Raw genomic sequence first — 11,880 nt, forward strand, 5'->3', positions numbered from 1 at the left:
TTGTTGAACGACGAGATCTGGGCTAAACTGGCTAATTTATTCCGCAATTAATTGGTCTCGGGTTGTGTGCCTGATTAAAACCTGTAATCGCTTACAGGGGGGAGGGAGGAGACTTGGGGCTGGGGGTGCTGCTGCTAACAAAATCACTGTATAAGATGTCTCACTGTCCACCCAGATCTCCACTCAGAGATCACATTTTCAGCCTTTATTGCTTCCACTGTTAATACATTTAGAATTTTTTAATGCTGGCTGCTATTATGTACACAGTATTGTTGGAGCTTTCAATGCTTTACAGTGCAAATAAAGAATATTCAGCACAAGTGCTTCTAAAAATACAACACCCACAGTAACTTTGAATAAAGCACTCAGTGGTATTTTTATTTTAGCTTGTGTCACTAGTGATCATAATCTTGCTTAGTTGGATGTGCAAATGCAACAGTTTGCTAAAACGCTCAGTACAATTCAGATTGTTCTTGCTGCCCTCATGTGGTTAAAAAATCTGCTGATGCAGCTTTAAACTTGTGATGTAGTTCTACATCAAATGCATTGATGGTCTGACAAGGAAAGTGATCCATTAATGACTTAGGTTCATGCAGTTTCAATTTGCATGAGATGATCACTCAGTATAAATCACAACTGGACAACCAGTAACTCGATTGTCTAGCTTTGATAAATACTATGTAATTATAACACTCAACAGCATGCGATTGGCCAGCTTCTACAAGCTTCAGCCACTCAGGGTCACGGGCAGTGCTTTGCTTTTCTTACAGTCTTCTAGTATTTCCCTAAAGGCCAAATCGCCTGTTGTGCTGGTCAGACAGAGGTAAGGTGATTCAGCCTATTGCTATTCTAATCAGGCTCTATATATGCTGGACTCTTGGCTCCAGATCTCCCCACCACATTCATGTCATTAAATAAATAATGAAAGATATGTATTATCTATCACTCCATCCGACAAGGGATCGGCTATGTATTATGTATTACCTTTTCTAATTTATTCATTAAGACAAAACGAAAGTCTTGTTAGCCTCATTCCTAAGACATGAGCCCAAGTCATGCTATACTCCACTGTGATACACTCCTATTTATATACTGCCACAGAGGACTCCCAGGCTGTTAGCAGCGTGAGCGATAAGTCCACCAGTGATTAATTTAATTATATGACCAAAGGGGGGAAAACACATTTATTCATTTATTTGGTGATTATTCTTTCCTTGCAAGCATGTTTTTTATTGTCAGAAAGGCGAGAATTATTGTAAGAATAACATACAAAAGAAAGTTAGCTTAGCACATTCTGTTTTTATTCCATTTAAATATGAAAATATTAAAATCTTTTTTCCTCTACAAGTTGTTTTTTTTTTTAGAATTTTGGGAGACTGATACATTCTGTTGTTTTTGTTATTAGTACTCAACAGTGCATCTTTATGCAATGAATAGATTAGAAGAGGAGTGTTGTAGGAAGAAAATGAACTTAATTACTCTGCATATACACTTTAAGGGTGCTTTAGTAATTTCATTTCAGTCTACTTAACAACTCTGCTTGACTGTATTTCAAAGGGAACTGTTGTGTTCTGTACTCTGCATTATTTATTTTATAATTACACTGACAAGTTACAATTTTAGACCAAAATCTTCCACACCGAACCAAGTAGTCTGCTTATTTAAAAAACATATTAGATTAGAAATATTACGTATATTAATACTAATAATAATTAGCAAATTCTGAATATGTTTTAATTTGAAGATTCTAATTTTGATCTTACTTCAAATTTAGATTTAAATTAACTTAATGAACCATTTGAATTCTTCATAGTACTTTGTCATTGGTCACACTTGTACTTATTACGTATAGTTTCGTGCTGTAATTGGGACATAACAGTTGTTTCTTCCTTGTGTCCCTTTTGTTTCTGCGAAATCCCCTCACCTCACACCCCCATCCACTCCTGTTCCCACACTCCTGCTCCACAGCACTACTGTGTCAATAAAATCCATAGTAGGTTAATCTCCCGCCAATGGAAACATGAACACTTTATCCAAAGCCGCATACGTTCCACACCCAGGGTCGATTTAGTGTATGTCAGGGGCGATATTAGCATTCATATTAGCCGCTCTTCCCATGTATGATATTCGTCATTGCCAGGCCTTTAGCACACCAACACAGTTCAGGGATGCTTATCTCATGAGCCATAAATTAGGGGATGAATTCCCTTCCAAACATCGGAGGCGAAGGATGGAGGATGGAGTCATTGTGCCTGCTTGGTGTTTTGACACTGTAATGACACATGTTTTACAATCACCCCCTTCCCCTTTTCATTCGGAGGAGTGGACCTGTCCGCTCCTGTTGGAGAGAAATGGGCCTCTCGGACATTACCGCCTCCTCCCACGGGAGACATAAATGAGCGGGTGGCAATAGGGGGAGACTGTAGGCAGAAAAAGAGGAAGGTGCGACTGGAGTTGGTCCAACTGAAGAAAGAGGGAGCGTGTACGTGTGTGTGTGTGCATGAGTATGTTTGGAGGTGGGGAGGGGGGTGTGATGGTGCAGCGAGAGAGAAGAGAGAAAGAGTGTTTGTTTTTAATTGCAACTGGGGCTGCTGCACAAGCACAAAGGTGCATCATTACTTACCTGACAGTGCTCCACAATCACAGGCCCTCCCTAATAAATACTCGTTACTAAAAACTAGAATATAAATAAAGTGAAGGTCACATCTGAGGAAGGCGTGATCTAGTCCAGTGGTAGGTGTCTTACCCATCAACCCAGCCTCTCCCTCTCTTCTTCTTCTTCTCTCTGTCTTACGCTCTTTCTCGTACTCTTTCTTGCTCTTTCTCTCTCACGCTCATTACAGAAGAAGCCATGCAGCGCTGGTTAGGAGAACGTGTGATGAGCCTTGGGAGATATATCCACTGGGAGGGAGAGAGGTAGAGAGAGACTGAAGGCGAAGGGGAATAGATAAAAAAATGCTGACTTGTCTTCAAAGGAGGCAAAAATAATTGAAATGGTGTGTGTGTGTGAGAGAGTGCGAGTGTGTGTTAACAGGAGGGGTGGGGTGAGGTGGAGGGGGGGAGATTGAGTGGCTCCATGTTCGAGTTGGTCATTAATTGAGGAGGAATGTGAAACACTGTGTGGTCCTCCGCCGACACCCTCGCTGACACACGAGGGGAGATTGATAGAGGAAACGGTGTGATAAAGATATGAAAGAAGGAAAGAGACGGGGTGGGTGGGGAGGTGGGGTGGGGAGGAAGTGAACAGCGAAAACATAATAAAGTGGAGGGAACATTGTTGGAGCGACTGAAACAAGGAGGAGGGGAGAAAGAGAAGGAGAGAGAGAGTTCAAAGTGTGCCTAGACTGAGTCCTGTCCTCGCCGTGTCCTTCCTCGAGCCCCGAGTCACGCATCGCTCATCTTGTCACATTGAACTCCAGATGCTCCTACCCTGGAGAACGCTCCGGCCGCGGCCATTTTTCTTCATTCTTGCTAACAATTTGGTAATGAAATATTGATTTTTAGTTAGATTCATATTGATGCCATTAGCTTTGCATTGATAAATCACGTTTGGCTGCTTGTCTAGCGTGGCAGAGCAAGAGCCAGGGCAGACAGATTACAATCAAAGCCACTGATGTGTTAATTTGATGGATATTTCCCCTCGCCCCCCCACCCTCTACCCACACCCACTCCTCTCTTCTTTCTCTCTTTCTTTCTTTTTTCTTTATGTTTGACTGCATTCCATAACATTGTGAGTTTTTTTTCTTTTTTTATTACAAAGCACCCTGCAAGGATATTTATGTCCATGTCCATTTCTCCTGAAATAGCCATTCAGCCGACCTGCCTGTGGCAACGCTGCACAGTCTTAAAGTCATTTCATCTCTGGACAAGACAAGGATATGAGGGACTGTTTCACACCCGTTGAGTCAAATGAGGACAGAAGAGGGCATGGCTATTTCTACACTTTGACATCAACAGAAAGACGCAACAGAGGCTCACAATTTATGAGAGGCCCCCTTTTTTCTTTTGCATGAGATAACCATAATCTCCGGCTGAGGGAAAGGATATGAATTTTATTCAGTTTTTTCAGTATTTATCGTCAAAAATATTGGCAATATATGTGAAAGCAGGAAAAGCAGCTCTCAGGGTACATTTTTTAAGGAGAGACTCGTTTAAACGCCTCAGAATCTCACGGCTCTCTTAAGTGTTTCACATACTAGGTTGGGAGGATATAACATTTGAGAAACATTAGAATCATTTTCCAGATTAGGGCGGTTTTTAAATGAGTCTCCTGCCGCAGCTTCGCCTTCCAACTGCAATATGTGTCTGCACACAGTCATCTTAATGAAAGGAAATGATGGCGTTCACTTTAATGACGTGGAGTTCAAGGACTGCTTATTGTTCCAGAGAAAAGCCATCTTTTTTCACGGTAATATGAGTCTTTCTTTTCCATTTTTTCTTTTTTTTCCACAGCGCAATTTCATTTTGAGAAACAGACACCGAAGGTTAAACGTGTTATATAGGTTGTCAAAATATGAGAGAGAACCCAGGATGTGAAACAGATATATTGATAACGTCCTCCTGTGCAGTTACCATTGTTTTGATAATGCTTCATCTCAACTTTTATCTTTCCGGGTGATTATGCAAAACAGAGTATAGTCCTAATTATCACAGACACATGAGCCACTCTGTTTCACTCTAGTTATAAAGCAATCCTGCTGCAGATGATCAACATGACTTCTGCCTTCGACATCCAGCACACATTTCTCCGTAGCTTTTTAAAGAAATGAACCAATGACAATCCAATTTACAGCATGTTTACAGTGTGTGTCATAAAGCAGCTCCCCGTTTACATTTATCCTCTAATTTAGTGCTCTGCATGGAGTGAATCTCCCACATGCTACTTCTCCAAATATTTTGGTTCAAATGTGATTTTGTTTGATAGAATGACAATAACTGGTATTAAAGGGAGGCAGATGATTCCCAGACGTCTGGGGTGCTCTGACATTTACTCGAAACACAATTAAACCCCAGAGTTATGGCTTCTTTAGGGTTCCACGCGTTCCCTTTGATCCCATAGTGCCCTCATCCCCTGTCATGGATTATAGGAAAAAACGGGCTATTTGGGGAAAGGCCAGTCAGGTCCAAATGGGGCTGGTGGAAGAACGCAGGCTCCACTGGCCTCGGAGAGAGCTTCAACAAATCAACAGTTGAACTGGCTGCCCTCCAGTTTGGCTCCGACCTGGTTGATACGCGGTTGTCATTCTTTGAAATAACGTTGCCGATAACAAGGGAGACCTAGCAGCAGTTGATCTAATGATGACCTATGGGGGAGTCGTTTCTGTTTTGGAACTCCACCTAAAGTTGGAGCTCTCTTTTGACATTGGACAAGTGTCTTCCCCCCACAACTGTTATGATAGGTGCTAAATTTCCGCCCTGGCCAGATTCCCATCACTCCAACAACTTCCATCAAGTCCAAGAAGCTCTCTGTGCTCCTCATTGATTTGGCTTAGAGTCCCCACCTCTCTGGAGAAATAGCTCCAGCTCAGGAGGATTTACTATTGATCCCCACTTCCTGTGAGATGATATACCTTCATCCACACATGCACGCATTCAGTCTCGATTTTACCCGCAAGGTGTGCAGTGCAGATATAGCGAGAATATTATAGAAGAACAGATGGGCTGTGAGGGGAAAAGTTTGTCCGAGTCATGCAACTGTGCGAGAGAGCGCCCCTTGTCCAACTAAGAGCGAAAGAAACACTGAAATTTGGATTCTGTTTGCTTTGATTGATGAGCCTTTATCTTGCGCTGCCCTTTAGTGTATTGTACGACCAAGCCCTTTATTACTTTAATGCCTTTCCAGTGATGTCATCCTGAGGTCATGCTTAAATAGGAGCTGTCAGTGGCTGTTTGATTGGCACAGGCACCGCTAAGGCTCGACCAATGGCGGAGCGCTGTGGCAGCTGGTTGTCATGAGAATGGGCAGGCAGGGGAGGGGCTTTGTTAGTGCCTCAGCCATGCAATGGAATCGATATCTACCCCCTGAGGCATCGCTGTGTTCCCTCGACCAGCCAGCGGAGAGAGGACAGCAATGCTCACACTCACTTCAGAGCTCCAATACTACAGCTCACAGTCACTAAATGAGAGGGAGAGGGGGGAGAGGGGGAGGGGAGGGGGTCTGAGGAGAGAAGACAGAGCAGTCAAACATTTCAGGGCCCGCCATTCCAGAGTAATGAAGCATAGCAAGAGAATATACCCCTGCAACATTTGATAAAGATGGGCTGACACACCAGTCCAAATAGGTTCCTCTGTACGCCGGCACATGTCTATCCATCACCGGTCTGCATTACAGACAGGAAGAAAAGAAGGGAGGGCAGTAAAGGGAGGGGGGTGGGAGGGGGGCAAATAGACAGGCAAAAGAGAGTAAAAACTGACTGACAGTGAGAAAACAGGTGGGGAGGCAAAGGGTGGATAGAGAGAGGCAGGGCGAGAGAGAAGATAAAGAGCGGGAGTCGGTGTATCCTTGGCAGCTGGTGGATCCTATCAAGGCCGATTGGTTGGTGAATGAGGCTCGGGAGGCCCGTGTCCTTGTACCCACTGGTTTGTTTTCCGTTCACTCCCTCACTCCTCTCCTGCAGCGAAAGACAATAAAGAAGCGAATGAGTAAACGTTGCACATTTTACGTCCTCATCATCCCTGCACTCTGTCTCTCCATCTGTTACTCCCTCACCAGTGTCATAAAAGAAGGGAAGATGTAACAAAGCAAGAGAAGAAGGTGGAGAGCGGGGGAAACAGCGGTTGTGTTGTGTGCCTGGAGTCACATTTTGGGAAAAGTGTCCGTCGGGTTAAGCTGTTGACATGAACATTTGCGGTATTGGCGGGGAGAGAATAAAAAAAATTTGAGCTTTGTCTGATTTCTGATACAGGGGGACAAAACGATAATGGTCCTGACTGTTGTGCAACATCATAATGATAGAAAAACTGTTAAGATGATAGAGTCAGAGCTGCACTCATTCAGTGAGGAACAGCGGTGCTTTGACCTAACTTCAAACATAACAGGATTAACAGGTATCATGTTTACCCTGTTCATCATTTCTAGTTCAAGAACTTGGCATGACAATCATTATTAATTAGCACTGAACAGAGTACAGCTAAGTCTAATGGAAACAGTTCAAACTGATGGTTTTGCAAGTATTTGGTCAGAAATACTTACTTGGTCATGGCCTCACCCCCAACTGGTAGTGACACATGGCTTCTGCTCCCTAAGCCTGGTTCTGCCAGAGGTTTGTTCCTGTTAAAAGAGAGTTTTTCCTTTCTCACTGTCACCAAGTGCTTTCTCAAGGGAGTCATTTGATTACTGGGGTTTTCTCTGTATTAATGTAGAGTCTTTATCTTACACTATAAAGCGCATTGAGGTGACTGTTGTTTTGATTTGGAACTATATAAATAAAATTGAATTGAATTGAAAAAAATCCAAAGAATTATGGAAAAATGCAGCTACTGGGAACACATGAAATATTAGGAAGTCAGTGACATTATAACATTAATTCTGAGGAGGTTACGTATCTGCAATTAATTCACATCAACAAATGTATTTGATTCAAAATTATGAGTTTCATAAAAATGTCACTTTCGACTAAAGTGACTGGGATTTGCGCTCTGGGGACCGTGGATGTCATGGCACTTGAAACAGTTGTTGAACCAACTGACAGACTGGCATTGCCATCCCTAGAGGCATGCAGCTGGCATGATTACACCAAAGGGAACCCTTAAGAAGATGGTGCTTGGATTATTTAAGTAATAATGACCTTTAACCTTTGTCGTTTTTTTGTCAGCAACCTGAAGCCGGTAAAACGTTAACTTAGGTTCTTTTCATTGTTAGAATAATCCCAGCTTTCCCCGTCTAGTAGTCACTGTGGCCTCTAAATGACCCAAACAATAGCACCATATTTCCTAGTCTCTGACTAACCTGACAGGGGGACAGGAAATATTCTAATTTTAGATTATGTTTGCTGCGCTGTCAGGTTTGGTTTTGACTTCAGAATGAGCCTTTGTCAAACTTTTCCAGTTGAAATGAACTGACGCTCGGCTCATTTGTATGTAGCGCTGTCTTCCATCGATACACATCTGTAAGTATGGGGGTTGCGTAAGCCAGAAATTTCCTCAGCTGGTCAAATAATTGTCGAGTCAGTTGGTATTGATCAACACACATAACAAGCCCCTGCTGGCATATCATGGTTGTTTTATGCTGCTGGACAGTAAAAACTTTTCTTTTTTGCTCCTTTCAGCAAATTCATTCTTTTCGGAGACACGGTGTTACTTGGAACCGTGTAAACAGTGCGACAGAAAAGAGAGAAGAGACAAATACAACAAATAAGCCTTGCCATAACATAACACAACATGGCTGTGTTTCGTCCCCAGGAGGTTGTATACGGAGGCCCGCTGCCTGCTGGCTGGCCAGGTATGCTGCTTTGCTCTCAAGTCTTGGGGTGATTAATGAAATCTTAACGGCAGGCCAGACACAAATATTCATCACCTGGCTGCCCCTATTGTAATGCATGTGGAGAAGCCGGAGTGTGACAGAGGAGAGGGGAGACGAGAGCCGGCCCAGAGACAAAACACAACATGGGGCACAGGGATTATTACCAGGCCCACGGAAACAACGCTTTTTGTTCTCCTCAACAAAATGGAGGCATTTGATTTATGGACAGCCAGCATCTGTTTGGAGCAAGGGGAGACACAGATTCATGTCTGCTATTATGGGCTGTCCATGTTGCTGGGGTAAGAATCTGAAGGAGGAGGCGTTGGAGTTGGGCCGGATTTGTGGGGGGGCTGGACGCAGCCCTTAAGAGCAAGACCTTCTGGGAAAGTACACCATGTCAATTCCTTGTCGTGCTGTGAATCTGTGACATTGTAGCGTGTGGGTGAGGTGTTGTATTACGGCGTATATCACAAACAGATGTAGGCCCTATACGAGCCGCCCCGGGGGAAGGTTTTTTGGAAAGAGTGAAGTGTTTGGTGGGAGGCACTGAGAGGCAGACGCACACAAAGTTTTATAGACCGGCTGATAATGTGTTACCGAACGGAGCACGAGGGAGGATGAAATCTATCGTATCATCACTCCGCGCAATAAATACGACTTTGCGCGCGAGACTGATATGATCATTTTGATTGATGACATGTGCGCGAGACTTCCAAGAATCCCGTGTTTCGTGTGTCTGTGTGTATTTCAGCGTCTTTCAGAGGAGCAGAAGCAGAGGGACAAAGAGACATACATAAATACAGAGAGAAGGAATATAATAGCCAAGGAGCGGAAGTGAGACAGAGTGCAGGAGACAGTGAGGGAGATTGTGTGTCGGTGTGTGCAGTGTAGCATTGACTCTTGCATGCTCCCAGTGATAGATAGTGTCAGGTTAGGCTGCTCAGTGGCAGGTCTCACACTGTCAATGCTATGGCTGTGGGGAGAGCAGGGGCCTGAAATGTTTTAACACCCATCGCTGATCCCTGTCAACATACACACTAAAACGCACGACAACAGGCGGCGCCGGCTGATGCTCGCCATGTATACATGCACCTGTGTGTTTTCACGTGTACGCGACCCCCACGTGCTGGCGTGCAAAAGACACACACACACTTTGGGTTCTCATCCCGTCTCCTCCCCTGAAAAAATAACACTTAACATATCCAAATCACAGCCTTAGAAAACAATTACACCAGGCAAGGTTTTTTTTATTGTATTTGTTTTGTAGGGATCGGGGGGTTTTTTGTTGTTTTTTTTTCCCTCCAGGCAGCAACAGAGAAGAAAAAAAAGCCCTCATTGTTCCATTGTTCACATTGTGTCATTCTTTGCCTTGGAACAGCGATTGTTTGCTGCACAGTTAGGAACACAATGGTGTTCACATAAAAATGAGCCACTTAGCTCTCATACTAAATTAGCACTGCAGAGGAGAGTCAGGCTTTCCAAATTCGCTTATTCACATTTTCCGCTCCTTACCAGCCCTATAAAACCAGCCGCTTCTGCTGAGGTGGACAGAAACTGGTGACAGCCGGAGCGTACACTGTATCAGTACCCTGTGTTTTCATAGAGTATGAAAGGAGATATTCGGTTATACGGGGGTGAATTATATTGTCATTCACTATAATCGTTTGGGATCAAAATCTATAGCCTGTTTGAGAAAATATCTAAGAACAAAACATACTGGGGGGAGTGGGGGAGCACTCACGGTGAAGGTAGACATGTGCAGCTCAGCGCATGAAGTGTCACCGGTTTGCAAAGGAAGAGATGCCATGTTGCATTACTGCAGCTCTAAATCTGAAAAGTGGCCGTGAGGTGCTCCTGGTGACGAGTGACTGGAAAGTATTGTGTCATCTGTAAAGAAGAAAAAAAATGGTGTACAGGAGTGGGGCGATTTTTCCAGGCGCTGTTAAAAAATAGTTTTGCATGGGTGCCTTTGCTCTCCTGTTAGTAAAACACGTCTCGGAGCCCTCCCGCTGCCGTGACCAAGAATGAAGTACTCTCTTGGGCCAGACAAAATCAATTCCTCACTCGGGCAAATTTCCTCCTTGCCTGCTTTTTTTTTCTGTCCAGCTATTTGTTTTTAATGCTGGCATAGACTTATGGCTTGGGGAAGGCAGTTATGCCAAACAGTATAAACTGCACCGCCTGACAAACATTCAGAACGCCATTGAACTTTCATTCATTTTTAGAGGTGTCAGCCTCAACTTTCCAAGGCTTTGTTATGAAGAGGTACTGTTGTGAATTCCACCGTTCCTCAACTGTGGTGCACACCTGAGAATGCGCATTCGTCTATGTCTTTCCAAAGCCCGCATTTATCATTGGAATCTGTTTATTTGAATGATCCCCCACCCTGGATGAATTACCTAAGCCGGTACATGCACAGCATTTACAATTGATGGAGGGTTTTTTCCTGTGGGAAATCAGAGTCACTGATTCAGTACCCAGCATCCCCATTAAATCAAGTGTAATCCTATGTTAACCACCTAACGCTTGTTGGTACAACACCTCACTTACAACACTTATCATTAATCCCACTTGCTCATTCAATCATAGTGTACGTGTTGATTTTATTATTTTTTTTATTTTATAAAAAAGCTTTCAAATACAAACAAATATATTTTTCCCACTCCTCTTTGTGATCCTAAGGATTGGCGCGTGATTAAGAAATGATTTAAAAGCCATTTCTTTAAGCTGTATGTAAGGCAGTCCGATTCAGCAGCCAATTTATAGCCTATAGATTTGAAATATGGAGTTAAACATTGGCACAAGATTGAGACCATTGTACTGAGAGCAATCCACCCCTCCTAATAACATAAAAATCCCCTTGCGAGCAATCATCTTTGTGTACTTGGCCAGAGTTGGTTTCACACGGTTTTTGGCTCCTCCTCCTCTCTTTTCTGTGTCGATCTGGAGTGATTTCCATGAGAATCAACTTAGCGATTAATCACAGTGTTCCTGCACTCCCAGATGTCATTCAGGGCCTTTTAAAGACATCAGTGCGCTGTGATGTTTATGGGAGGAGATATAGGCTTGGCAGACCGGCTCAGAGACCCTTGTGGAAGCTCCCAATGGGACACTCATGCAGCCAGTCAGTTACTACTGTCCTGGATCATCCCAAGCACAGTCACGGCAATCAAAGCCAGAAATGACAGACAGTTGTGGTCAATTCCTGACTGGAGATGTTTACAAAAAGTTTGCAAAGCTAATCCCACATTTATACTTTATTTTGTTTACCCACATGTGCTGTACTTCATTTGCTTAAAATCGAGTCTGAAATTTCAAGAAAGTGAAACTTTCTTCACTTAAAATAAATCAGAATCTTGTAAAGAGTTGAAAGATTAAACTGTTTCAGTCAGTGTTATCTATATGCACAGCCTATTTCA

This window comes from Oreochromis aureus, linkage group 11 (genome assembly GCF_013358895.1).
Source record: "Oreochromis aureus strain Israel breed Guangdong linkage group 11, ZZ_aureus, whole genome shotgun sequence".
Lineage (NCBI taxonomy): Eukaryota > Metazoa > Chordata > Actinopteri > Cichliformes > Cichlidae > Oreochromis > Oreochromis aureus.